The sequence below is a fragment of the Ambystoma mexicanum genome, chromosome 9 (genome assembly GCF_040938575.1).
Source record: "Ambystoma mexicanum isolate Mex_15411 chromosome 9, UKY_AmexF1_1, whole genome shotgun sequence".
In the NCBI taxonomy this organism is placed as follows: domain Eukaryota; kingdom Metazoa; phylum Chordata; class Amphibia; order Caudata; family Ambystomatidae; genus Ambystoma; species Ambystoma mexicanum.
This window is the reverse complement of record NC_090931.1, coordinates 442176238-442201622: the sequence shown is the minus strand read 5'-3', so window position 1 is coordinate 442201622 and position 25385 is coordinate 442176238. Positions and strand designations below refer to the sequence as shown.

Sequence of the window (25385 nt, the reverse complement as noted above, 5' to 3'; positions counted from 1 at the left end):
ACGAGCACCGCTATACCACTGCACAGCCTAGAGAGGTCGTATGGAAAGAGGAGGGAAGTTGGCATTTACAGTGACGCACGTCGGCCTTGGTTACCAGAGTTGTCCTTACCAACCATGCTACTTCTGAGTTTAGACAGGGCTGCGGGGCCAGCTTTGGGTGCAGCTACAGGTCAGCTTCTATCATATATTTAATAATAGCAGCTGCTGGATGGGATATTAGTGTTGCTAAATGTATGCGTGTATTATAAACAAGTTAAAAAATATACTTGTCTACATTTTAAACGCGGGATGGTTTGTATTTCTTGATTTGTATGAGCCATCAGCGTCGACTTTAAAATCCACAGAGTTCCTCAGGTTTCCTGTGGCCATCCTGTCCTGGGATTCTGTAGTTTTTGTATTCCCCCTTTGACGTGTGGGAGTACTATTAAGTCCCAGAATGTAATATTAAGTCCCAGAATGTAAAGCAAAAAAAGACTGTGTGGCCCTCTAACCCATGACCACGCCGGTCATCAAGTCCTCCTTTTGCTTGGAATTCTAGGGCCTGTAGTTTTCCTACATTTCAAATGGGAAAGAAAAACTACAAGTTCCAGAATCCAAAAGGAAAAAAAACCGGCCTGAATAGCCTTCTCACCATGGCCACCTCTGTTCCTTCTAACACATGGAGAGCCTGCAATTTGCCCATATTTGAAACATAGGAGGAACGACTTGTGCAACAACAAGGAAAAAGGCAATGTTGCTGAATGCACTTGGGTGGAAGTTCAAGGGGTGTTCAGTGGCATGAAACTCTCTCCCCCTCCAGGTGAGCCCAATAACAGTATTGTACAAATCAGGAAGCCACGTGAACAGGGACATAATTTCACCAAAATGCCATCAGTAGCGTAAGTGACATCAGACGACCCTTGCCCCCCATTCCCCAATGACATCACACAGGTATCGAATTAAGGAGTTCATGAGAAGGAGCTAAAATCAGCTCCTGTGTATGCAGCATCACAGAGTGAGCTGGAGCTACCCGTGTGGAACGAAGAGCAGTATCACTACATATTATCACCACCCAAAATATCTCCACATATATGGTCGTCGGGAATGGCCATAGGCGATATTTTTGGGGGGATAATTTGTTTTTTTTTTGGTAGCAGCGGTTGCCAGGGTGTCCCCCTCTCCTTTAAAAATAATGTAGGATTGTGGTGGTGTCGCCCGCAGGTTCCATTACTTAATATTGCCGCAAAAATATGGTGATATTTTTGTATGGTGATATGTCATAATCTGTGCTGGGGCCTTGTTATGGCCATGTGTGTAATGATGGTGTGGTGATGTCACTGACATTCTATGTGGAGTGTTGGTGTGTGATATCACTGACATTCTATGTGGAGTGTTGATGGATGTTTGGAGTGTTGGGTTCTACTGGTGTCAGTTGGACCTAATGTGCTGGGCTGGATGGATGTCCCAGTGCTTTCTCTACCTTACAACTACAGAGAATAAACCTAAATATAAACTACTTACCTTCTGGTGTTCCTGTTCTGTGAAGGAGGCTTAGTTTACCACACACATTTTTGCGGGGATATTAACACATGGAACCTGAGGAGCTAGTAGCCAGGGTCGGACTGGTCCATACAATTGTCTCGGGCACCAAGCAAAAGGTGGCCCACAGTTGCAAATGGCAATTAATTCCTTTTGTGACACTGTTTGAATAGTAACAAAGGGGGAGTTTTTGTTGATAAAGTGTAGTGCAAATTGTGCATTTTAAAGAATATTTATTCAGCAACACACTGGTCAAAGCTACTAGCCACAGAGTGAATTAACTCATCAAACTGGGCCAAATTGTCCCACAAAGTGTGCCATTTTGACGAAACAAACAAGCCCACACCAGCATTTTGTGTTTTTGGTTCGGCCCTGCTAGTAGCAAGCGTGTCACAAATTTAACTTCTACATGCGTGTCACAATTTTAACTTCTACATGCAATCCAAAAGATAACTGTGTTAATTTCTACATGCAATCCAAAAGATAACTTTGTTGATTTACATATGACCCATTATGTGATTAATATTGCGCTATTAATGTCTTCTGCATGTGTACCTTGTGTTCCATTATACACATTCCCAAACACAGAGTTTGTTACATAGGTATATTTGCATGGTATCAGATGACCTAGAAGTTAGAGGTAGCTCTTGGTCGCTTTTACTGTCAAGCCAACCTGGCTCTCTGGGGCTTTAGCAAAAACAAAGAGGTGATGGCTGGAAGGTTTAGAATTAATCTTAACCACTGGCAATGCTCTGGGCAACCCTCCAGACCACCGTTCTTCGCCTGCCAAGCCATTACAGAAGGGAAAGACCATATGCAAATCAGGCTTGGCCCCACCCCAAAAGGGGCAGTCCAGCCCGAACTGCTAGGCCACATCCCTTCTGCACGAGACCACAAGCATCCCCAAACATGTTTCGCCCTTGTTGGGGCTCATCAGTGAGGAGTAGCTTGGGTCTCTAGGCCCAGCAGGCACGGGACCCACGTCTGGGCATACCCGTCCCACTCGGGGTGACATAGCAAAAACAAAGAGGTGATGGCTGGAAGGTTTAGAATTAATCTTAACCACTGGCAATGCTCTGGGCAACCCTCCAGACCACTGTTCTTCGCCTGCCAAGCCATTACAGAAGGGAAAGACCATATGCAAATCAGGCTTGGCCCCACCCCAAAAGGGGCAGTCCAGCCCGAACTGCTAGGCCACATCCCTTCTGCACGAGACCACAAGCATCCCCAAACATGTTTCGCCCTTGTTGGGGCTCATCAGTGAGGAGTAGCTTGGGTCTCTAGGCCCAGCAGGCACGGGACCCACGTCTGGGCATACCCGTCCCACTCGGGGTGACATAGCAAAAACAAAGAGGTGATGGCTGGAAGATTTAGAATTAATCTTAACCACTGGAAATGCTCTGGGCAACCCTCCAGACCACCGTTCTTCGCCTGCCAAGCCATTACAGAAGGGAAAGACCATATGCAAATCAGGCTTGGCCCCACCCCAAAAGGGGCAGTCCAGCCCGAACTGCTAGGCCACATCCCTTCTGCACGAGACCACAAGCATCCCCAAACATGTTTCGCCCTTGTTGGGGCTCATCAGTGAGGAGTAGCTTGGGTTTCTAGGCCCAGCAGGCACGGGACCCACGTCTGGGCATACCCGTCCCACTCGGGGTGACATAGCAAAAACAAAGAGGTGATGGCTGGAAGGTTTAGAATTAATCTTAACCACTGGCAATGCTCTGGGCAACCCTCCAGACCACCGTTCTTCGCCTGCCAAGCCTTTACAGAAGGGAAAGACCATATGCAAATCAGGCTTGGCTCCACCCCAAAAGGGGCAGTCCAGCCCGAACTGCTAGGCCACATCCCTTCTGCACGAGACCACAAGCATCCCCAAACATGTTTCGCCCTTGTTGGGGCTCATCAGTGAGGAGTAGCTTGGGTCTCTAGGCCCAGCAGGCACGGGACCCACGTCTGGGCATACCCGTCCCACTCGGGGTGACATAGCAAAAACAAAGAGGTGATGGCTGGAAGGTTTAGAATTAATCTTAACCACTGGCAATGCTCTGGGCATCCCTCCAGACCACCGTTCTTCGCCTGCCAAGCCATTACAGAAGGGAAAGACCATATGCAAATCAGGCTTGGCCCCACCCCAAAAGGGGCAGTCCAGCCCGAACTGCTAGGCCACATCCCTTCTGCACGAGACCACAAGCATCCCCAAACATGTTTCGCCCTTGTTGGGGCTCATCAGTGAGGAGTAGCTTGGGTCTCTAGGCCCAGCAGGCACGGGACCCACGTCTGGGCATACCCGTCCCACTCGGGGTGACATAGCAAAAACAAAGAGGTGATGGCTGGAAGGTTTAGAATTAATCTTAACCACTGGAAATGCTCTGGGCAACCCTCCAGACCACCGTTCTTCGCCTGCCAAGCCATTACAGAAGGGAAAGACCATATGCAAATCAGGCTTGGCCCCACCCCAAAAGGGGCAGTCCAGCCCGAACTGCTAGGCCACATCCCTTCTGCACGAGACCACAAGCATCCCCAAACATGTTTCGCCCTTGAGCAATGCCAGTGGTTAAGATTCATTCTAAACCTTCCAGCCATCACCTCTTTGTTTTTGCTTTGTCACCCCGAGTGGGACGGGTATGCCCAGACGTGGGGCCCGTGCCTGCTGGGCCTAGAGACCCAAGCTACTCCTCACTGATGAGCCCCAACAGGGCGAAACATGTTTGGGGATGCTTGTGGTCTCGTGCAGAAGGGATGTGACCTAGCAGTTCGGCCTGGACTGCCCCTTTTGGCGTGGGGCCAAGCCTGATTTGCATATGGTCTTTCCCCTTCTGTAATGGCTTGGCAGGCGAAGAACGGTGGTCTGGAGGGTTGCCCAGAGCAATGCCAGTGGTTAAGATTCATTCTAAACCTTCCAGCCATCACCTCTTTGTTTTTGCTTTGTCACCCCGAGTGGGACGGGTATGCCCAGACGTGGGTCCCGTGCCTGCTGGGCCTAGAGACCCAAGCTACTCCTCACTGATGAGCCCCAACAGGGAGAAACATGTTTGGGGATGCTTGTGGTCTCGTGCAGAAGGGATGTGACCTAGCAGTTTGGGCTGGACTGCCCCTTTTGGGGTGGGGCCAAGCCTGATTTGCATATGGTCTTTCCCCTTCTGTAATGGCTTGGCAGGCGAAGAACGGTGGTCTGGAGGGTTGCCCAGAGCAATGCCAGTGGTTAAGATTCATTCTAAACCTTCCAGCCATCACCTCTTTGTTTTTGCTTTGTCACCCCGAGTGGGACGGGTATGCCCAGACGTGGGTCCCGTGCCTGCTGGGCCTAGAGACTCAAGCTACTCCTCACTGATGAGCCCCAACAGGGCGAAACATGTTTGGGGATGCTTGTGGTCTCGTGCAGAAGGGATGTGACCTAGCAGTTCGGGCTGGACTGCCCCTTTTGGGGTGGGGCCAAGCCTGATTTGCATATGGTCTTCCCCTTCTGTAATGGCTTGGCAGGCGAAGAACGGTGGTCTGGAGGGTTGCCCAGAGCAATGCCAGTGGTTAAGATTCATTCTAAACCTTCCAGCCATCACCTCTTTGTTTTTGCTTTGTCACCCCGAGTGGGACGGGTATGCCCAGACGTGGGTCCCGTGCCTGCTGGGCCTAGAGACCCAAGCTACTCCTCACTGATGAGCCCCAACAGGGCGAAACATGTTTGGGGATGCTTGTGGTCTCGTGCAGAAGGGATGTGACCTAGCAGTTCGGGCTGGACTGCCCTTTTTGGGGTGGGGCCAAGCCTGATTTGCATATGGTCTTTCCCCTTCTGTAATGGCTTGGCAGGCGAAGAACGGTGGTCTGGAGGGTTGCCCAGAGCAATGCCAGTGGTTAAGATTCATTCTAAACCTTCCAGCCATCACCTCTTTGTTTTTGCTTTGTCACCCCGAGTGGGACGGGTATGCCCAGACGTGGGTCCCGTGCCTGCTGGGCCTAGAGACCCAAGCTACTCCTCACTGATGAGCCCCAACAGGGCGAAACATGTTTGGGGATGCTTGTGGTCTCGTGCAGAAGGGATGTGACCTAGCAGTTCGGGCTGGACTGCCCCTTTTGGGGTGGGGCCAAGCCTGATTTGCATATGGTCTTTCCCCTTCTGTAATGGCTTGGCAGGTGAAGAACGGTGGTCTGGAGGGTTGCCCAGAGCAATGCCAGTGGTTAAGATACATTCTAAACCTTCCAGCCATCACCTCTTTGTTTTTGCTTTGTCACCCCGAGTGGGACGGGTATGCCCAGACATGGGTCCCGTGCCTGCTGGGCCTAGAGACCCAAGCTACTCCTCACTGATGAGCCCCAACAGGGCGAAACATGTTTGGGGATGCTTGTGGTCTCGTGCAGAAGGGATGTGACCTAGCAGTTCGGGCTGGACTGCCCCTTTTGGGGTGGGGCCAAGCCTGATTTGCATATGGTCTTTCCCCTTCTGTAATGGCTTGGCAGGCGAAGAACGGTGGTCTGGAGGGTTGCCCAGAGCAATGCCAGTGGTTAAGATTCATTCTAAACCTTCCAGCCATCACCTCTTTGTTTTTTCTCTGGGGCTTTAACCAGGAGCTTAATGGCTCCCGGCAATTTCGAACCCTATCACAGCAAGTGATGTCATTTGACCCCCCCCCCCCCAAGTGACATTAGAGGAAGTGGTGTAATGTCATTTGACCATGCTGAAAAATTACAGCACAGGAAGTGATAGCAGACAACCTTTTACTCCTTGACATCACAGGAAGTGACATCACATAACGTTGTCCCTCAGTACACTAAGGAAAATATGGTTACAATATCACTGTAATATGATATACATTTCATACACAAATGTAGAGTTATATGTGTTTTTACCGACCACAATTACAGAGTGGTACATTTAATTGCAGGCAAAACACCAAATTGTTCTTTTAAATTTTATTTTGGGGGGGGGCATTGTGAGGGACCAGAGGGGGGTCTGTACTTCCGCTCTCTATTTCGTAGAGGAGAGACACAGAGGACCCCTGCCTAGATTCTCAATATTGGTACGTGGTTGAGCAATCAAGGCCTAGCTTCTCAGGAAGGTGATGCGGGCTGATTCTTAAGTACAGTGTAGTCCCCAAGCACTCATAAAGGAATGTCTGCACACTGTATTGGTTAAAACACAGTCTTTATACAATTAATATTCAAGGTTATATACAATATCACGATAACACACTTTGTACTCGGTTATCTATAATGGCAAATATGTACAGTTCTACTTGGTACCAAAATTACTATTAAATTGCTTTAAAGTGCATCAACAGTACGGTTAAATGGCACACAAATCAAGTCGTAAAGGAAACCAACAGTAGAGAAAAGAGGAAAGCAGTTGATAAGAACAATTGGCAGAAATACTGGTCACTACCGTTAAACACAGCTCTGTGTGGAGATCCCCCCCACCTGGGCAACCTGTAGAATAAAGATACAAACCCAGTCCATATATTGTTCACAAGAGACTTCCCAATAGTTCTGCAACCCCAAAGTACCTGGCGTTGTAGCGTTCCTCGTCGGGGAATCCACGGCCCTTCTTGAGTGCCCTCCCTTTAAGGCGGGAGTCACGGGTCATCGAACGTGCGACGGAGAACAGGTTGAGCTACGACGGTGAAGAGGCAGCCTCGTTCCTAGCGGTGCTCGTTGATAGGGAAGCGTAAACGTCCTGCAAGGAAGAGGCATGCGGGGCACCACAGTGTCGTTAGTTCTAGACCGCAAAGAGTTTGAAGAACTGTGGCCCAGCAAGGGCGTCGAGTTGTCGGCGTCTCTGTGGTCTTTGGGTGGCGGGAAACCCACCGGCGGATGCTCCTCGGCGCATCGACGGTCAGGCCTTCTCCAGCGGGATACAGCGGCGACGATGTGGATGAGAGCATCCTTGGATTTGAAAGTTCTTAGGCAAATGGGAGCACGGCGGCTCCAGTCGGTGGCGGCTGCCATCTACAGTGGCGGACAACAGTCTGGGCACTTCTCCTTGGGTTTCCGCGGCAGTCCCCATTTCGGGTCGGCAGCCTGTCGAAGGTCTGTCTACCAGGGAGCTTTTGCAAAGATCTGCTGGTGCACGATGGTCCCTCGTAGCTCGGGAACAGGGCGCCGTACCAGGTCCTCTCTGGGTTAGTCCTTGGACACACAGCAGCTTTCAGATTGTGAAGGAGAGCAACAGCAATTCTTCTCGTCCAGCAGGGCTTCAAGGTCAAGCTTCAGTTTCACTCTAGTTACTCGTCGTAGTGGACCTCAACTTCTGAACATGATTCCTAGCAGTGAGAGGTCCCCAAATATACTGATGATCTCCCATTCATTCCGCTGGGTCATACTCGAGCATCCAATCACGGCGAAGGTGTTAAAATGGATTTCTCAACTCTGTCCTGGAGGGGCAGAGGTTCAGAAGGCCAGCCTAGTTTCTTGGAACAGGGTAACCTCTGGACAAGCCAGACCAATCAGGGTAGCGATTGCGGCGGTCAAGACTAGGTCTCAAGAGGGGTGAGGGTGACTGAAAGCCTGCAATGAGCACACAAAGCAAGGACACTTACAAATTACTCCAAGCAGGTGTTATATTAAAAATATAGACACACTTATTACAAGGCCTTTGTAACATTGACCGTAGCGAGAAATCACAATGAAACTCAAGTAAACCAACACATACCAAACCAATACAATATATATACAAATACAAACGAGTCTAACGAGTTAGACGCATGAAATGTGTAGACCACCTAGATGGGGAGGAAAACAGGCAGTGCGAATAATAATTAGACCCAATCCGCCTTCAGAGGCACCTAACTAAAAGGAAGTCCAAGCCCTACGAAGAGTGGAGCCTTGTGCTCAAAAGTACCTGCACACGCTGGTGCCAACGGGCAAAAGGGGAGTCTCTTCGAGGGAATCAGGCAGTTTAGTTCGATGAACAAATGAAGATGAACAGAGCTCCGTGACTCAAGCGCAGCCTCCACTGTGGGCAGAAGCGGAGCGTGAGTACGGAAAGGCGTGCTGTTAGACACAGTGGGGAAAAGCGATGGGCTACTGCAGGAGGGCGACCAGTTTCTAGCGATGCTACTCACCGGTCCCCGATGCAGGCAGACCCAGGCTTCTCCGCGTCAGTTTCAGTGCTGGCAGATTCAGATACGAGCAGGGGACGTCTCGGCGTCGTGTAGATTCCGCAGCAGCAGAAGTTGAGTTGAGGATGTCCCAAACGCAGTGAACCCGCACAGTTTGTTACCACAGCAGGGCAACGGAGCGGCCGTGTGTATTTCAGCCCAATGTACACTACTCACTTCAGACCTGGGAATGCCAAGTGTACAAATCGTGTGAGAGTGACAAGGACTCGTAATACAACACAACCTGGCGGCGGTTACAGAGCAAGACTCCTGGGTAGGCTGGTCAGTCTGCTGGATGGCCCAGAGACACTTCCGAAGGCTTACGTGCAGGAGATGGTGAAGATGCCGAGAATAGTTGTTCCCACTATTCCAAGGGGTCGAAGTACCAGTACAGGCCTTCTCGTTCGATCAGAGGTAGAAAGGGTTTCACAAAGCGACAGCAGTGCAGAGGAGCAGTCCTTCAGCGGGTCACCAGCGATTCCTCGGTTCAGCCTCGTGGTTGCAGGATACTTGGCTCCTTTATTCCTTCGTTCGTGAGAACTCAGGAGATCGACCTGGCAGTGGTGTTTCCAGCCCCCTCTTATCCATGGTTCCCTTCGCGCCAAAACGGAGGGGACCCAATGGGAGATCCGCTCATAAAACACTCAGACCATATGTGGACCTATCACGGACCATGGGGGTCCCAGGCATTCACACCACCCTAAACTCTGTGGCGTCCAGGATGTGTATTGGGACCAGACATCCCAGCCCACATCCTGGAGGCACACACAGGGCCTGTAGAAGCCCGCAAAAGGATCTGTGTTTCGCGGGAAAGTACATGCCCAAATAAGGAAGGCCCCGGGTCGGCTCGACCTGGGGGGAGGTGAAGGGGGCAAGACGGTCAGCGGACAGGACAAAGGGCTTCGTGGTCTGGCCATTTTGGAAGCCAGGCCACCATTGTGGGCTAAGCGCGAGAAATGCGCTTAAAACACCAAAAGGAGCTCAAAAACACAAGAAACGATCGCTGCCACCAATCCCGTCCTGATTCACTTGCACCGTTCATTTACAATCCAAAGAGAGTATCTAGGGCCTGTAGAAGACTAGAGACCCTAGAGAGCAGTAACTTAGCTTACAGTGCCCTCTTGTGCCCTGTTGCGCGAAAGCTGCAACATGATAAAGAAACTGCGGAAAACAACATTTCCTGGTACTGACTGTCTTGAGGGCATGTCAGTTTCCCCGTAAGAATGGAGCGAAAGCCCAGAGGAATGCGGCAGAAGGCTGCACTTCTCTGGCAAAGTCTAGATCATGGTGAAAACAACAGCAAAAAGTTTAGGGGTTGCCACATGGAAGGAAAATTACCCACAAATAAGAAATCTTTCCTAACAGAAGGGCATTCATGCAGGCAGGCAGCCAATCAGGTGCATAGTGCATTCAGGCCATTCACTTCTCTCCAGACACTCACAACAAGTCGTGTGTATTGGGACAAGTACCCAGCCATTCAACACTCCACACTGCATTGATACCGGTTTCGGGCAGGGCTGTCTCAGTCATTGTGTCAAACACCAGATACTAGACACCCACAACACAGAATGCATATTCGTCACACACTCCATTCACCAAGGTCCCACCCACAGGCGTACCCACAACATATGGTCGTTGGGAAGGCTCCAGCCAGTCTGGTCAGCACTTCCCCACACTACCATATATGAAACTTCCACCCAACAGCCAATCAGGGGGAAGGGACAGAGTCAGGGCTTCCCGGGACTTCGGGAAGATCAAGGTAACAGGTGATGCAAGGCAAGAGGCCACAGGGGCCATCTTGTCTCCATCAGGAATCTACCGATTCCAATGCAGGGCCTGGGCATCCCAAAATGGAGGACGCTCAGGGCACCAGTCAATTCAGCACGGAGCTGCCACCAGCCCGTACCCTGCTCTGTGGGCCACCTACAGGTGCCCAAAAACATACACTAGGGGCACAGGGTTGCACCCCTACCCATGGGTGCCATAAGGGTATCCCATGGGTTGTTCACCAAAACCAAAAGAGAGAGCTGCACCGCCAGGAGTCCCACATGAACTCCTGCGCGGAAAACACGACAGAACACACGTTGAAAAGCAGTAAAGGACAAGGATACGGAGGCCCTGTCCCTCCGATGCATTTCCAGCATCACAGGCACACCCCCCAGACTGAGGTTAGGGTGCCTAATCTCCCACGAGATAGACACCCTCATCCAGACGGTCAACATACCTTCTGGAAAGGCCATCTGAATTATCGTGACTCTTCCCTGGTCTATGCTCAATGGTGAAGTCTAGCCCTTGCAGGCTAATGGACCACCTGAGCAGTTTCGGGTTCTCACCCTTCATCTGCATAAGCCACTTCCGGGGCTTATGATCGGTTTGGACCTTGAAGGTAGACCCGGTAAGGTAGGGTCTAAAACGCCTAAGGCTCCAAACTATACTAAAACATTCCTTTTCAACAGTAGCCCACCTAAGTTCCCTACCCTTAAGTTGTCTACTGATGAATATGATCGGATGTTCTCTTCCTTTGTCATCTGACTGGGACAAGACAGCTCCAATTCCGGTGTTGCAGGCGTCAGTTTGAACGATAAAGGGCTTGCTGTAATCGGGCCCACACAACACGGGTGCCCTACATAGACTTTCTTTCAAGCCATCAAAGGCCCTCTGACAGTCTTCAGTCCAATTAACCTTCCTAGGCTGTTTGGGTGAAGTCAGAGCTGTGAGGGGTGCAGCTATGGTTCCATAGTCTGCCATGAAATTGTGATAATACCCACTGAGGCCCAAAAATGCTCTCACCTGGGTTTGAGTAGTGGGAGTCTCCCAGTCATGTACATCCTGTACTTTACTGGGGAGAGGTTGGATTTGACCCCCTCCTAATTCATGACCAAGATACATTACTTTCCCCTGAGATATATGGCACTTGGTGGCCTTGATAGTGAGGTTAGCCCTTTTCAAGGCCTGCAACACCATATCCAGATGTGTCAAATGCTCTTCCCAGGTGGAACTGTAGACGGCAATGTCGTCTAAGTAAGCCACACAAAAGGCTTCCAGCCCCCTGAGCGCATGGTTGACCAATCTCTGGAAGTGGCAGGGGCATTCTTCAACCCAAAAGGCATGACCCTAAACTGGTAGAGTCCCACAGGTGTTGAGAACGCTGTCTTTTCCTTGGCATGGTCCGTCAGAGCTATTTGCCAGTGGTTAAGATTCATTCTAAACCTTCCAGCCATCACCTCTTTGTTTTTGCTTTGTCACCCCGAGTGGGACGGGTATGCCCAGACGTGGGGCCCGTGCCTGCTGGGCCTAGAGACCCAAGCTACTCCTCACTGATGAGCCCCAACAGGGCGAAACATGTTTGGGAATGCTTGTGGTCTCGTGCAGAAGGGATGTGACCTAGCAGTTCGGCCTGGACTGCCCCTTTTGGCGTGGGGCCAAGCCTGATTTGCATATGGTCTTTCCCCTTCTGTAATGGCTTGGCAGGCGAAGAACGGTGGTCTGGAGGGTTGCCCAGAGCAATGCCAGTGGTTAAGATTCATTCTAAACCTTCCAGCCATCACCTCTTTGTTTTTGCTTTGTCACCCCGAGTGGGACGGGTATGCCCAGACGTGGGTCCCGTGCCTGCTGGGCCTAGAGACCCAAGCTACTCCTCACTGATGAGCCCCAACAGGGAGAAACATGTTTGGGGATGCTTGTGGTCTCGTGCAGAAGGGATGTGACCTAGCAGTTTGGGCTGGACTGCCCCTTTTGGGGTGGGGCCAAGCCTGATTTGCATATGGTCTTTCCCCTTCTGTAATGGCTTGGCAGGCGAAGAACGGTGGTCTGGAGGGTTGCCCAGAGCAATGCCAGTGGTTAAGATTCATTCTAAACCTTCCAGCCATCACCTCTTTGTTTTTGCTTTGTCACCCCGAGTGGGACGGGTATGCCCAGACGTGGGTCCCGTGCCTGCTGGGCCTAGAGACCCAAGCTACTCCTCACTGATGAGCCCCAACAGGGCGAAACATGTTTGGGGATGCTTGTGGTCTCGTGCAGAAGGGATGTGACCTAGCAGTTCGGGCTGGACTGCCCCTTTTGGGGTGGGGCCAAGCCTGATTTGCATATGGTCTTTCCCCTTCTGTAATGGCTTGGCAGGCGAAGAACGGTGGTCTGGAGGGTTGCCCAGAGCAATGCCAGTGGTTAAGATTCATTCTAAACCTTCCAGCCATCACCTCTTTGTTTTTGCTTTGTCACCCCGAGTGGGACGGGTATGCCCAGACGTGGGTCCCGTGCCTGCTGGGCCTAGAGACCCAAGCTACTCCTCACTGATGAGCCCCAACAGGGCGAAACATGTTTGGGGATGCTTGTGGTCTCGTGCAGAAGGGATGTGACCTAGCAGTTCGGGCTGGACTGCCCTTTTTGGGGTGGGGCCAAGCCTGATTTGCATATGGTCTTTCCCCTTCTGTAATGGCTTGGCAGGCGAAGAACGGTGGTCAGGAGGGTTGCCCAGAGCAATGCCAGTGGTTAAGATTCATTCTAAACCTTCCAGCCATCACCTCTTTGTTTTTGCTTTGTCACCCCGAGTGGGACGGGTATGCCCAGACGTGGGTCCCGTGCCTGCTGGGCCTAGAGACCCAAGCTACTCCTCACTGATGAGCCCCAACAGGGCGAAACATGTTTGGGGATGCTTGTGGTCTCGTGCAGAAGGGATGTGACCTAGCAGTTCGGGCTGGACTGCCCCTTTTGGGGTGGGGCCAAGCCTGATTTGCATATGGTCTTTCCCCTTCTGTAATGGCTTGGCAGGTGAAGAACGGTGGGCTGGAGGGTTGCCCAGAGCAATGCCAGTGGTTAAGATTCATTCTAAACCTTCCAGCCATCACCTCTTTGTTTTTGCTTTGTCACCCCGAGTGGGACGGGTATGCCCAGACGTGGGTCCCGTGCCTGCTGGGCCTAGAGACCCAGGCTACTCCTCACTGATGAGCCCCAACAGGGCGAAACATGTTTGGGGATGCTTGTGGTCTCGTGCAGAAGGGATGTGACCTAGCAGTTCGGGCTGGACTGCCCCTTTTGGGGTGGGGCCAAGCCTGATTTGCATATGGTCTTTCCCCTTCTGTAATGGCTTGGCAGGCGAAGAACGGTGGTCTGGAGGGTTGCCCAGAGCAATGCCAGTGGTTAAGATTCATTCTAAACCTTCCAGCCATCACCTCTTTGTTTTTTCTCTGGGGCTTTAACCAGGAGCTTAATGGCTCCCGGCAATTTCGAACCCTATCACAGCAAGTGATGTCATTTGACCCCCCCCCCCCAAGTGACATTAGAGGAAGTGGTGTAATGTCATTTGACCATGCTGAAAAATTACAGCACAGGAAGTGATAGCAGACAACCTTTTACTCCTTGACATCACAGGAAGTGACATCACATAACGTTGTCCCTCAGTACACTAAGGAAAATATGGTTACAATATCACTGTAATATGATATACATTTCATACCCAAATGTAGAGTTATATGTGTTTTTACCGACCACAATTACAGAGTGGTACATTTAATTGCAGGCAAAACACCAAATTGTTCTTTTAAATTTTATTTTGGGGGGGGGCATTGTGAGGGACCAGAGGGGGGTCTGTACTTCCGCTCTCTATTTCGTAGAGGAGAGACACAGAGGACCCCTGCCTAGATTCTCAATATTGGTACGTGGTTGAGCAATCAAGGCCTAGCTTCTCAGGAAGGTGATGCGGGCTGATTCTTAAGTACAGTGTAGTCCCCAAGCACTCATAAAGGAATGTCTGCACACTGTATTGGTTAAAACACAGTCTTTATACAATTAATATTCAAGGTTATATACAATATCACGATAACACACTTTGTACTCGGTTATCTATAATGGCAAATATGTACAGTTCTACTTGGTACCAAAATTACTATTAAATTGCTTTAAAGTGCATCAACAGTACGGTTAAATGGCACACAAATCAAGTCGTAAAGGAAACCAACAGTAGAGAAAAGAGGAAAGCAGTTGATAAGAACAATTGGCAGAAATACTGGTCACTACCGTTAAACACAGCTCTGTGTGGAGATCCCCCCCACCTGGGCAACCTGTAGAATAAAGATACAAACCCAGTCCATATATTGTTCACAAGAGACTTCCCAATAGTTCTGCAACCCCAAAGTACCTGGCGTTGTAGCGTTCCTCGTCGGGGAATCCACGGCCCTTCTTGAGTACCCTCCCTTTAAGGCGGGAGTCACGGGTCATCGAACGTGCGACGGAGAACAGGTTGAGCTACGACGGTGAAGTGGCAGCCTCGTTCCTAGCGGTGCTCGTTGATAGGGAAGCGTAAACGTCCTGCAAGGAAGAGGCATGCGGGGCACCACAGTGTCGTTAGTTCTAGACCGCAAAGAGTTTGAAGAACTGTGGCCCAGCAAGGGTGTCGAGTTGTCGGCGTCTCTGTGGTCTTTGGGTGGCGGGAAACCCACCGGCGGATGCTCCTCGGCGCATCGACGGTCAGGCCTTCTCCAGCGGGATACAGCGGCGACGATGTGGATGAGAGCATCCTTGGATTTGAAAGTTCTTAGGCAAATGGGAGCACGGCGGCTCCAGTCGGTGGCGGCTGCCATCTACAGTGGCGGACAACAGTCTGGGCACTTCTCCTTGGGTTTCCGCGGCAGTCCCCATTTCGGGTCGGCAGCCTGTCGAAGGTCTGTCTACCAGGGAGCTTTTGCAAAGATCTGCTGGTGCACGATGGTCCCTCGTAGCTCGGGAACAGGGCGCCGTACCAGGTCCTCTCTGGGTTAGTCCTTGGAGACACAGCAGCTTTCAGATTGTGAAGGAGAGCAACAGCAATTCTTCTCGTCCAGCAGGGCTTCAAGGTCAAGCTTCAGTTTCACTCTAGTTACTCGTCGTAGTGGACTTCAACTTCTGAACATGATTCCTAGCAGTGAGAGGTCCCCAAATATACTGATGATCTCCCATTCATTCCGCTGGGTCATACTCGAGCATCCAATCACGGCGAAGGTGTTAAAATGGATTTCTCAACTCTGTCCTGGAGGGGCAGAGGTTCAGAAGGCCAGCCTAGTTTCTTGGAACAGGGTAACCTCTGGACAAGCCAGACCAATCAGGGTAGCGATTGCGGCGGTCAAGACTAGGTCTCAAGAGGGGTGAGGGTGACTGAAAGCCTGCAATGAGCACACAAAGCAAGGACACTTACAAATTACTCCAAGCAGGTGTTATATTAAAAATATAGACACACTTATTACAAGGCCTTTGTAACATTGACCGTAGCGAGAAATCACAATGAAACTCAAGTAAACCAACACATACCAAACCAATACAATATATATACAAATACAAACGAGTCTAACGAGTTAGACGCATGAAATGTGTAGACCACCTAGATGGGGAGGAAAACAGGCAGTGCGAATAATAATTAGACCCAATCCGCCTTCAGAGGCACCTAACTAAAAGGAAGTCCAAGCCCTACGAAGAGTGGAGCCTTGTGCTCAAAAGTACCTGCACACGCTGGTGCCAACGGGCAAAAGGGGAGTCTCTTCGAGGGAATCAGGCAGTTTAGTTCGATGAACAAATGAAGATGAACAGAGCTCCGTGACTCAAGCGCAGCCTCCACTGTGGGCAGAAGCGGAGCGTGAGTACGGAAAGGCGTGCTGTTAGACACAGTGGGGAAAAGCGATGGGCTACTGCAGGAGGGCGACCAGTTTCTAGCGATGCTACTCACCGGTCCCCGATGCAGGCAGACCCAGGCTTCTCCGCGTCAGTTTCAGTGCTGGCAGATTCAGATACGAGCAGGGGACGTCTCGGCGTCGTGTAGATTCCGCAGCAGCAGAAGTTGAGTTGAGGATGTCCCAAACGCAGTGAACCCGCACAGTTTGTTACCACAGCAGGGCAACGGAGCGGCCGTGTGTATTTCAGCCCAATGTACACTACTCACTTCAGACCTGGGAATGCCAAGTGTACAAATCGTGTGAGAGTGACAAGGACTCGTAATACAACACAACCTGACGGCGGTTACAGAGCAAGACTCCTGGGTAGGCTGGTCAGTCTGCTGGATGGCCCAGAGACACTTCCGAAGGCTTACGTGCAGGAGATGGTGAAGATGCCGAGAATAGTTGTTCCCACTATTCCAAGGGGTCGAAGTACCAGTACAGGCCTTCTCGTTCGATCAGAGGTAGAAAGGGTTTCACAAAGCGACAGCAGTGCAGAGGAGCAGTCCTTCAGCGGGTCACCAGCGATTCCTCGGTTCAGCCTCGTGGTTGCAGGATACTTGGCTCCTTTATTCCTTCGTTCGTGAGAACTCAGGAGATCGACCTGGCAGTGGTGTTTCCAGCCCCCTCTTATCCATGGTTCCCTTCGCGCCAAAACGGAGGGGACCCAATGGGAGATCCGCTCATAAAACACTCAGACCATATGTGGACCTATCACGGACCATGGGGGTCCCAGGCATTCACACCACCCTAAACTCTGTGGCGTCCAGGATGTGTATTGGGACCAGACATCCCAGCCCACATCCTGGAGGCACACACAGGGCCTGTAGAAGCCCGCGAAAGGATCTGTGTTTCGCGGGAAAGTACATGCCCAAATAAGGAAGGCCCCGGGTCGGCTCGACCTGGGGGGAGGTGAAGGGGGCAAGACGGTCAGCGGACAGGACAAAGGGCTTCGTGGTCTGGCCATTTTGGAAGCCAGGCCACCATTGTGGGCTAAGCGTGAGAAATGCGCTTAAAACACCAAAAGGAGCTCAAAAACACAAGAAACGATCGCTGCCACCAATCCCGTCCTGATTCACTTGCACCTCTCATTTACAATCCAAAGAGAGTATCTAGGGCCTGTAGAAGACTAGAGACCCATAAGAGCAGTAACTTAGCTTACAGTGCCCTCTTGTGCCCTGTTGCGCGAAAGCTGCAACATGATAAAGAAACTGCGGAAAACAACATTTCCTGGTACTGACTGTCTTGAGGGCATGTCAGTTTCCCCGTAAGAATGGAGCGAAAGCCCAGAGGAATGCGGCAGAAGGCTGCACTTCTCTGGCAAAGTCTAGATCATGGTGAAAACAACAGCAAAAAGTTTAGGGGTTGCCACATGGAAGGAAAATTACCCACAAATAAGAAATCTTTCCTAACAAAAGGGCATTCATGCAGGCAGGCAGCCAATCAGGTGCATAGTGCATTCAGGCCATTCACTTCTCTCCAGACACTCACAAGTCGTGTGTATTGGGACAAGTACCCAGCCATTCAACACTCCACACTGCATTGATACCGGTTTCGGGCAGGGCTGTCTCAGTCATTGTGTCAAACACCAGATACTAGACACCCACAACACAGAATGCATATTCGTCACACACTCCATTCACCAAGGTCCCACCCACAGGCGTACCCACAACATACGGTCGTTGGGAAGGCTCCAGCCAGTCTGGTCAGCACTTCCCCACACTACCATATATGAAACTTCCACCCAACAGCCAATCAGGGGGAAGGGACAGAGTCAGGGCTTCCCGGGACTTCGGGAAGATCAAGGTAACAGGTGATGCAAGGCAAGAGGCCACAGGGGCCATCTTGTCTCCATCAGGAATCTACCGATTCCAATGCAGGGCCTGGGCATCCCAAAATGGAGGACGCTCAGGACACCAGTCAATTCAGCACGGAGCTGCCATCAGCCCGTACCCTGCTCTGTGGGCCACCTACAGGTGCCCAAAAACATACACTAGGGGCACAGGGTTGCACCCCTACCCATGGGTGCCATAAGGGTATCCCATGGGTTGTTCACCAAAACCAAAAGAGAGAGCTGCACCGCCAGGAGTCCCACATGAACTCCTGCGCGGAAAACACGACAGAACACACGTTGAAAAGCAGTAAAGGACAAGGATACGGAGGCCCTGTCCCTCCGATGCATTTCCAGCATCACAGGCACACCCCCCAGACTGAGGTTAGGGTGCCTAATCTCCCACGAGATAGACACCCTCATCCAGACGGTCAACATACCTTCTGGAAAGGCCATCTGAATTATCGTGACTCTTCCCTGGTCTATGCTCAATGGTGAAGTCTAGCCCTTGCAGGCTAATGGACCACCTGAGCAGTTTCGGGTTCTCACCCTTCATCTGCATAAGCCACTTCCGGGGCTTATGATCGGTTTGGACCTTGAAGGTAGACCCGGTAAGGTAGGGTCTAAAACGCCTAAGGCTCCAAACTATACTAAAACATTCCTTTTCAACAGTAGCCCACCTAAGTTCCCTACCCTTAAGTTGTCTACTGATGAATATGATCGGATGTTCTCTTCCTTTGTCATCTGACTGGGACAAGACAGCTCCAATTCCGGTGCCGCAGGAGTCAGTTTGAACGATAAAGGGCTTGCTGTAATCGGGCCCACACAACACGGGTGCCCTACATAGACTTTCTTTCAAGCCATCAAAGGCCCTCTGACAGTCTTCAGTCCAATTAACCTTCCTAGGCTGTTTGGGTGAAGTCAGAGCTGTGAGGGGTGCAGCTATGGTTCCATAGTCTGCCATGAAATTGTGATAATACCCACTGAGGCCCAAAAATGCTCTCACCTGGGTTTGAGTAGTGGGAGTCTCCCAGTCATGTGCATCCTGTACTTTACTGGGGAGAGGTTGGATTTGACCCCCTCCTAATTCATGACCAAGATACATTACTTTCCCCTGAGATATATGGCACTTGGTGGCCTTGATAGTGAGGTTAGCCCTTTTCAAGGCCTGCAACACCATATCCAGATGTGTCAAATGCTCTTCCCAGGTGGAACTGTAGACGGCAATGTCGTCTAAGTAAGCCACACAAAAGGCTTCCAGCCCCCTGAGCGCATGGTTGACCAATCTCTGGAAGTGGCAGGGGCATTCTTCAACCCAAAAGGCATGACCCTAAACTGGTAGAGTCCCACAGGTGTTGAGAACGCTGTCTTTTCCTTGGCATGGTCCGTCAGAGCTATTTGCCAGTGGTTAAGATTCATTCTAAACCTTCCAGCCATCACCTCTTTGTTTTTGCTTTGTCACCCCGAGTGGGACGGGTATGCCCAGACGTGGGGCCCGTGCCTGCTGGGCCTAGAGACCCAAGCTACTCCTCACTGATGAGCCCCAACAGGGCGAAACATGTTTGGGGATGCTTGTGGTCTCGTGCAGAAGGGATGTGACCTAGCAGTTCGGCCTGGACTGCCCCTTTTGGCGTGGGGCCAAGCCTGATTTGCATATGGTCTTTCCCCTTCTGTAATGGCTTGGCAGGCGAAGAACGGTGGTCTGGAGGGTTGCCCAGAGCAATGCCAGTGGTTAAGATTCATTCTAAACCTTCCAGCCATCACCTCTTTGTTTTTGCTTTGTCACCCCGAGTGGGACGGGTATGCTCAGACGTGGGTCCCGTGCCTGCTGGGCCTAGAGACCCAAGCTACTCCTCACTGATGAGCCCCAACAGGGAGAAACATGTTTGGGGATGCTTGTGGTCTCGTGCAGAAGGGATGTGACCTAGCAGTTCGGGCTGGACTGCCCCTTTTGGGGTGGGGCCAAGCCTGATTTGCATATGGTCTTTCCCCTTCTGTAATGGCTTGGCAGGCGAAGAACGGTGGTCTGGAGGGTTGCCCAGAGCAATGCCAGTGGTTAAGATTCATTCTAAACCTTCCAGCCATCACCTCTTTGTTTTTGCTTTGTCACCCCGAGTGGGACGGGTATGCCCAGACGTGGGGCCCGTGCCTGCTGGGCCTAGAGACCCAAGCTACTCCTCACTGATGAGCCCCAACAGGGCGAAACATGTTTGGGGATGCTTGTGGTCTCGTGCAGAAGGGATGTGACCTAGCAGTTCGGCCTGGACTGCCCCTTTTGGCGTGGGGCCAAGCCTGATTTGCATATGGTCTTTCCCCTTCTGTAATGGCTTGGCAGGCGAAGAACGGTGGTCTGGAGGGTTGCCCAGAGCAATGCCAGTGGTTAAGATTCATTCTAAACCTTCCAGCCATCACCTCTTTGTTTTTGCTTTGTCACCCCGAGTGGGACGGGTATGCTCAGACGTGGGTCCCGTGCCTGCTGGGCCTAGAGACCCAAGCTACTCCTCACTGATGAGCCCCAACAGGGAGAAACATGTTTGGGGATGCTTGTGGTCTCGTGCAGAAGGGATGTGACCTAGCAGTTCGGGCTGGACTGCCCCTTTTGGGGTGGGGCCAAGCCTGATTTGCATATGGTCTTTCCCCTTCTGTAATGGCTTGGCAGGTGAAGAACGGTGGTCTGGAGGGTTGCCCAGAGCAATGCCAGTGGTTAAGATTCATTCTAAACCTTCCAGCCATCACCTCTTTGTTTTTGCTTTGTCACCCCGAGTGGGACGGGTATGCCCAGACGTGGGTCCCGTGCCTGCTGGGCCTAGAGACCCAAGCTACTCCTCACTGATGAGCCCCGACAGGGCGAAACATGTTTGGGGATGCTTGTGGTCTCGTGCAGAAGGGATGTGACCTAGCAGTTCGGGTTGGACTGCCCCTTTTGGGGTGGGGCCAAGCCTGATTTGCATATGGTCTTTCCCCTTCTGTAATGGCTTGGCAGGCGAAGAACGGTGGTCTGGAGGGTTGCCCAGAGCAATGCCAGTGGTTAAGATTCATTCTAAACCTTCCAGCCATCACCTCTTTGTTTTTTCTCTGGGGCTTTAACCAGGAGCTTAATGGCTCCCGGCAATTTCGAACCCTATCACAGCAAGTGATGTCATTTGACCCCCCCCCCAAGTGACATTAGAGGAAGTGGTGTAATGTCATTTGACCATGCTGAAAAATTACAGCACAGGAAGTGATAGCAGACAACCTTTTACTCCTTGACATCACAGGAAGTGACATCACATAACGTTGTCCCTCAGTACACTAAGGAAAATATGGTTACAATATCACTGTAATATGATATACATTTCATACACAAATGTAGAGTTATATGTGTTTTTACCGACCACAATTACAGAGTGGTACATTTAATTGCAGGCAAAACACCAAATTGTTCTTTTAAATTTTATTTTGGGGGGGGGCATTGTGAGGGACCAGAGGGGGGTCTGTACTTCCGCTCTCTATTTCGTAGAGGAGAGACACAGAGGACCCCTGCCTAGATTCTCAATATTGGTACGTGGTTGAGCAATCAAGGCCTAGCTTCTCAGGAAGGTGATGCGGGCTGATTCTTAAGTACAGTGTAGTCCCCAAGCACTCATAAAGGAATGTCTGCACACTGTATTGGTTAAAACACAGTCTTTATACAATTAATATTCAAGGTTATATACAATATCACGATAACACACTTTGTACTCGGTAATCTATAATGGCAAATATGTACAGTTCTACTTGGTACCAAAATTACTATTAAATTGCTTTAAAGTGCATCAACAGTACGGTTAAATGGCACACAAATCAAGTCGTAAAGGAAACCAACAGTAGAGAAAAGAGGAAAGCAGTTGATAAGAACAATTGGCAGAAATACTGGTCACTACCGTTAACACAGCTCTGTGTGGAGATCCCCCCCACCTGGGCAACCTGTAGAATAAAGATACAAACCCAGTCCATATATTGTTCACAAGAGACTTCCCAATAGTTCTGCAACCCCAAAGTACCTGGCGTTGTAGCGTTCCTCGTCGGGGAATCCACGGCCCTTCTTGAGTGCCCTCCCTTTAAGGCGGGAGTCACAGGTCATCGAACGTGCGACGGAGAACAGGTTGAGCTACGACGGTGAAGTGGCAGCCTCGTTCCTAGCGGTGCTCGTTGATAGGGAAGCGTAAACGTCCTGCAAGGAAGAGGCATGCGGGGCACCACAGTGTCGTTAGTTCTAGACCGCAAAGAGTTTGAAGAACTGTGGCCCAGCAAGGGCGTCGAGTTGTCGGCGTCTCTGTGGTCTTTGGGTGGCGGGAAACCCACCGGCGGATGCTCCTCGGCGCATCGACGGTCAGGCCTTCTCCAGCGGGATACAGCGGCGACGATGTGGATGAGAGCATCCTTGGATTTGAAAGTTCTAAGGCAAATGGGAGCACGGCGGCTCCAGTCGGTGGCGGCTGCCATCTACAGTGGCGGACAACAGTCTGGGCACTTCTCCTTGGGTTTCCGCGGCAGTCCCCATTTCGGGTCGGCAGCCTGTCGAAGGTCTGTCTACCAGGGAGCTTTTGCAAAGATCTGCTGGTGCACGATGGTCCCTCGTAGCTCGGGAACAGGGCGCCGTACCAGTTCCTCTCTGGGTTAGTCCTTGGAGACACAGCAGCTTTCAGATTGTGAAGGAGAGCAACAGCAATTCTTCTCGTCCAGCAGGGCTTCAAGGTCAAGCTTCAGTTTCACTCTAGTTACTCGTCGTAGTGGACTTCAACTTCTGAACATGATTCCTAGCAGTGAGAGGTCCCCAAATATACTGATGATCTCCCATTCATTCCGCTGGGTCATACTCGAGCATCCAATCACGGCGAAGGTGTTAAAATGGATTTCTCAACTCTGTCCTGGAGGGGCAGAGGTTCAGAAGGCCAGCCTAGTTTCTTGGAACAGGGTAACCTCTGGACAAGCCAGACCAATCAGGGTAGCGATTGCGGCGGTCAAGACTAGGTCTCAAGAGGGGTGAGGGTGACTGAAAGCCTGCAATGAGCACACAAAGCAAGGACACTTACAAATTACTCCAAGCAGGTGTTATATTAAAAATATAGACACACTTATTACAAGGCCTTTGTAACATTGACCGTAGCGAGAAATCACAATGAAACTCAAGTAAACCAACACATACCAAACCAATACAATATATATACAAATACAAACGAGTCTAACGAGTTAGACGCATGAAATGTGTAGACCACCTAGATGGGGAGGAAAACAGGCAGTGCGAATAATAATTAGACCCAATCCGCCTTCAGAGGCACCTAACTAAAAGGAAGTCCAAGCCCTACGAAGAGTGGAGCCTTGTGCTCAAAAGTACCTGCACACGCTGGTGCCAACGGGCAAAAGGGGAGTCTCTTCGAGGGAATCAGGCAGTTTAGTTCGATGAACAAATGAAGATGAACAGAGCTCCGTGACTCAAGCGCAGCCTCCACTGTGGGCAGAAGCGGAGCGTGAGTACGGAAAGGCGTGCTGTTAGACACAATGGGGAAAAGCGATGGGCTACTGCAGGAGGGCGACCAGTTTCTAGCGATGCTACTCACCGGTCCCCGATGCAGGCAGACCCAGGCTTCTCCGCGTCAGTTTCAGTGCTGGCAGATTCAGATACGAGCAGGGGACGTCTCGGCGTCGTGTAGATTCCGCAGCAGCAGAAGTTGAGTTGAGGATGTCCCAAACGCAGTGAACCCGCACAGTTTGTTACCACAGCAGGGCAACGGAGCGGCCGTGTGTATTTCAACCCAATGTACACTACTCACTTCAGACCTGGGAATGCCAAGTGTACAAATCGTGTGAGAGTGACAAGGACTCGTAATACAACACAACCTGACGGCGGTTACAGAGCAAGACTCCTGGGTAGGCTGGTCAGTCTGCTGGATGGCCCAGAGACACTTCCGAAGGCTTACGTGCAGGAGATGGTGAAGATGCCGAGAATAGTTGTTCCCACTATTCCAAGGGGTCGAAGTACCAGTACAGGCCTTCTCGTTCGATCAGAGGTAGAAAGGGTTTCACAAAGCGACAGCAGTGCAGAGGAGCAGTCCTTCAGCGGGTCACCAGCGATTCCTCGGTTCAGCCTCGTGGTTGCAGGATACTTGGCTCCTTTATTCCTTCGTTCGTGAGAACTCAGGAGATCGACCTGGCAGTGGTGTTTCCAGCCCCCTCTTATCCATGGTTCCCTTCGCGCCAAAACGGAGGGGACCCAATGGGAGATCCGCTCATAAAACACTCAGACCATATGTGGACCTATCACGGACCATGGGGGTCCCAGGCATTCACACCACCCTAAACTCTGTGGCGTCCAGGATGTGTATTGGGACCAGACATCCCAGCCCACATCCTGGAGGCACACACAGGGCCTGTAGAAGCCCGCGAAAGGATCTGTGTTTCGCGGGAAAGTACATGCCCAAATAAGGAAGGCCCCGGGTCGGCTCGACCTGGGGGGAGGTGAAGGGGGCAAGACGGTCAGCGGACAGGACAAAGGGCTTCGTGGTCTGGCCATTTTGGAAGCCAGGCCACCATTGTGGGCTAAGCGCGAGAAATGCGCTTAAAACACCAAAAGGAGCTCAAAAACACAAGAAACGATCGCTGCCACCAATCCCGTCCTGATTCACTTGCACCGTTCATTTACAATCCAAAGAGAGTATCTAGGGCCTGTAGAAGACTAGAGACCCAAGAGAGCAGTAACTTAGCTTACAGTGCCCTCTTGTGCCCTGTTGCGCGAAAGCTGCAACATGATAAAGAAACTGCGGAAAACAACATTTCCTGGTACTGACTGTCTTGAGGGCATGTCAGTTTCCCCGTAAGAATGGAGCGAAAGCCCAGAGGAATGCGGCAGAAGGCTGCACTTCTCTGGCAAAGTCTAGATCATGGTGAAAACAACAGCAAAAAGTTTAGGGGTTGCCACATGGAAGGAAAATTACCCACAAATAAGAAATCTTTCCTAACAGAAGGGCATTCATGCAGGCAGGCAGCCAATCAGGTGCATAGTGCATTCAGGCCATTCACTTCTCTCCAGACACTCACAACAAGTTGTGTGTATTGGGACAAGTACCCAGCCATTCAACACTCCACACTGCATTGATACCGGTTTCGGGCAGGGCTGTCTCAGTCATTGTGTCAAACACCAGATACTAGACACCCACAACACAGAATGCATATTCGTCACACACTCCATTCACCAAGGTCCCACCCACAGGCGTACCCACAACATACGGTCGTTGGGAAGGCTCCAGCCAG

General features: G+C 51.1%; 1 protein-coding gene across 3 annotated transcripts in view; it reads left to right on the top strand.

Moving 5' to 3' along the window:
* Positions 1 to 32: 32 nt before the first annotated feature.
* Positions 33 to 25385, top strand: part of STYXL1 (serine/threonine/tyrosine interacting like 1) — an 863427-nt gene continuing 838074 nt past the window's right edge. For all 3 annotated transcript variants that reach the window (XM_069614942.1, XM_069614941.1, XM_069614939.1), the window contains exon 1: positions 33 to 169. The gene's annotated coding sequence lies outside the window, so the exon portion shown is untranslated. The remainder of the gene's footprint in view (positions 170 to 25385) is intronic.